We start from the raw sequence: 3,753 nt of genomic DNA, 5'->3' as shown, positions 1-3,753 counted from the left end.
TTAGTGCATCGAGTGTCTCCGTTCAGAGATCTCACCGTTAACCCCGGGGGACTTCGAGTGCCTGCTTGGGCAAGGTAGTTTCAACAGTATTTTGCAAGAGGAGCGATTTCTAGAGTTGAGGAGGAACTGAGCATTTTGATGACTGCGCAGTCTTGAGAGGGGAGGACGCAGTCTCTTTTGGTAAGAGCTCGAGATTAGGCTTTTGTGGAGGATTTGAGCTTGGATATTAAGCAAGGGATCATCCCTCGCATATTGGATGATTTTGGCAAAGTTTCGGGTAGAGTTTTGGAGGATTCTCTTTAGGAGCAGCGCAGAGCCTTGAGGGATAACGTAGATCCTCAAGGGGGTGATTTTCGAGGGTCAGCTATTTTAGAAAATCTTTCTGGGATTTTCTGGGTTTATTGAGTAGAGGCTAATTCCAGAGTTTCAGCATTTTCTGAGGAGGGAAATAACCCCAAATCCTCTCTTGATTCTAGCAGTAGCAGCAACACAACAGTTCATCGACAGCTTGGACGCAGTTTAGAGAGAGGCCATTCCCTTACCATTCTGAGTGTATTTCTTCACTTGCCTTGTGCAAGTCAAGGTGTCATCTTTCTGATAACCTCTTGTACTCTTTCCATTACTCAGTATAATAAAATGGCTTAGCATTTCTCTCAGCATTTCTTGAGTATCTGCTTATATTCCATGTATACATTATTGTATGTTGCACTACTGTTATTTTTATCTCTTAAGCTTCCCGACTACTATACCACTTGTGTGTTTTTCTCCTATACTCTTAGACAATGTTTGGAAAGGGCCAGGTAGCCTCCAGATCTCGTCCTCTTTTTAGAGGCGACATATTTGGTAAGCACCCTCCCAGTCCATCTCTGGTTGGAGTTTCCTTGTGTTTGAGGGATATCCCTAATAAGGGATATTACAGTGGAGGCGTTATGTTTTCCATGTGACACCCTATCAACTATTCGATTAAATGCGAGAATGGAGGAACCATTATTGGCGTATATGAGCCCTATGCGCAGAGCTTCAATGTCTGGCCATGGAGAAAATTTGCTCTTTCGCTTGCTGAAAGATGAACAGGTGACGATGCTCATGTCCCTTCCAAGCCCCTCTTCCCTAAGGAGTGCAGGGGTCTGGAAAGAGAGGCCTGTATTCTATAATATTCTATATTCTGACAGCGGGGAGTCGAATTCATTGAAGGATGTGGGTCTAAAATTTAAAATGGAGTCAATGAAGAAGTCTCAAACATATTCTGTGATAATAAGCCCACAAGACAAGTGAGTTCCATGACATGAAACAATTCATTCATCTTAAATGTAGCTGTTGACGATAGTAATAAATATTTAAAATCAATTTATTGATTACGTGATTCACATTTAAAAAGGGTGGAGGAAGAATTTTCACAGTTCGAGAACTGCACCTGCCATGTTAACAATGGACAACGTGAGAGAAGGCCTTAAGAGGCTGGAGTTAGAATCAGTTTCTTCTATCTTGATGCAGGCTATTTTGGGGCTGTCGATATATCTTTCCTTCCGAATAGGCATTTCTTGGTTCATTAGGGATCATTTTGCAGGAAAATAAACCAGTTCCATCCCCGATGCCTTTTATTTCTGCATTGCGATGATGTGCACGATCGGTTATGGAGATATTACCTCAACGAGAACATTAACAATGTTGTTTTCATGCTTGTTGTGTTTTTTGGTTTTGGGCTTATTGATATTTTTCTTACTGGAATGGTATCATACGTTGTGGGATAAGCAGAAGAATTTCCTGCTCCAAGCTGTCAACGGAAGCTACCATGACATAATGAAGACGTATTTTGTTGATGTCAAGAAAAGTAGGATGCACATCAGAAATGGAGGGTGCAAATTGCTCTCGGCGTGGTAGTGTTGTGTATTGGTGTTGGGTGCAAGAGTGATGCACCGTGTGGAGAGATTTGGATGGATAGATCCTTTCTACCTGTTGACGATGTCGATGATGATTGTTGGCTATGGAAACTATGCCTTAAGGACACTCACAGGTTGGTTGTTTGCAATGATCTAGCTTATAGTAAGTACCCTTGTTGTTGCGTGAGAATTTTTGCACTTGAAAGAAGCAAGGATTGATAGTAGCTATTGTTTGCTTGCGAAATGGGTGTTGCAAAGAGATATGACAGTTCAGGATTTGAAGGCCGCATATATTGACAACAATGTGTTGTGAGGTTTTCTTTCCCTTCCTTTTGTCCCCTTTGATTTTGTGATTCGTGCAAGTCTCCTTCTGGTTTATTTTCCAGTTTTTCTTCTTCTACAATCTGTATGACTTGAGGAAGAAGCATTACTTGTTATTAATGGAAACATAAAAACATATTTGTTCTTGAAAGCTTTTCGAGTTTACCAAAAACCCAATTCAAGAAAGTAGATAATAGATTTTGGGGAAATAGTTAAATACTGATGCATAAAATTGTAATGCTGGAGCATATGAGCCACTCTCATCAATATTAGTGGGTGAACGCTTAGATCAATGCTTCCCCTGGAACCATCTCCTCAATCAATTTGTACATTATTGCAACATTTAACTCTGTGCAGCTTACACTGAACCTCTCTATAATTTTTGGGAGAGTTGTAAGATGCACAAAATAAGGCATGAAAAGTACGAAGAAGTTTATATTTGGCAAAGTAGCATAAGCTTTGAGCGTGCTACATGCTTTTAGTGAAAATCATCTTGAAATATCTACTACAAACTCATGAAGCATTGGAGTTAAGCTTAGGTTTTTCTATAGCTTAACTTTTGACAATTAAATTTGGTAAGGCCCGGTGTAGTGCAAATAATTTGATGCTCAAAGTTTAAGTGTGAAATTTGTCCCAAGTGATTCGTAATTCCAGTGAAAGTACAATCAGGGTTAAATATATGGGAATTTAGCCAAACCTGAAGGAGAGAATACACGATGACACAATTATGTGAGGAAATGCATTAAAAGCTTTGTCTTATAGTTGAATGTGTAGGATTCTAGAAAACCTTACCGTAGTATAACTGACTTGGTGACATGGAACTGGCAGAAACCTTGGGGACTATGCATACTGGGTAGGGCAGAAAGCAGAGGGGAAACCATTAAGGGGGAAAACCATGATTTTTCTTTTTAATTTAAGCGTGTACTTGTTCTAGGTTAGGAAGGAGTCCAAGAATATGGTTGCATGATGTTAAATGGTTTGAAAACATCCTATTTGTTCTTCACACAGTCAATGTTTGGAGTAAGCTTTTGGAGTTGTTAGGTACTGGTATAAAACAATCTGGGCGTCCACTAGTGAAATGACATGCCGTAATGTTGCAATCAATGAACGAGAATTTCCTACAAGGGATGTGAGGTTCAAAAAGTTAAGAATCATTGTCCCTTTGACATTTGAATAAATATATGTCTCATTAAAAGCCTAGAGGAGTTGAGAGTATTGGGTGATAGATGGCACACGTAAACTAGGAAATAAATAGGTCAGTAAAAGAGGACATGAGATTCTCCACAATTACAAAGAATAGTAGTAAAGGAAGAATATTACTAGTCCTTAGTTTTAACATTAAATTTCCAGTACAACAACTTCAGAAAATTGATATAATTAAGCAAAAGAAAAAAAATATGAAAACATAAGAAGGGTCTTGAACTGGAGATGTGACATATCTTAACTCCATTGTAGAGCGTTTCACAAGTTGAAGCCGGAAATTTCCTCATAAGACCACATCTTCACTAATGATTCTCAACTTAACTTGGACTCAAATTTAGACTTTTACATT

The 3,753-nt window shown here is 39.1% G+C and overlaps 1 pseudogene; it reads left to right on the top strand.

Annotated features, from left to right (window-relative positions):
• The first annotated feature begins 975 nt into the window (after positions 1 to 975).
• On the top strand, positions 976 to 2,193 carry LOC149228322 (two-pore potassium channel 3-like; annotated as a pseudogene).
• The last annotated feature ends 1,560 nt before the right edge of the window (positions 2,194 to 3,753 follow it).

This window comes from Pinus tabuliformis, chromosome J, assembly GCF_031772625.1.
Source record: "Pinus tabuliformis cultivar Carrire ecotype Pingquan chromosome J, CPIR1, whole genome shotgun sequence".
NCBI classification, from domain to species: domain Eukaryota; kingdom Viridiplantae; phylum Streptophyta; class Pinopsida; order Pinales; family Pinaceae; genus Pinus; species Pinus tabuliformis.
This window is presented reverse-complemented; position numbering and strand designations above follow the sequence as displayed.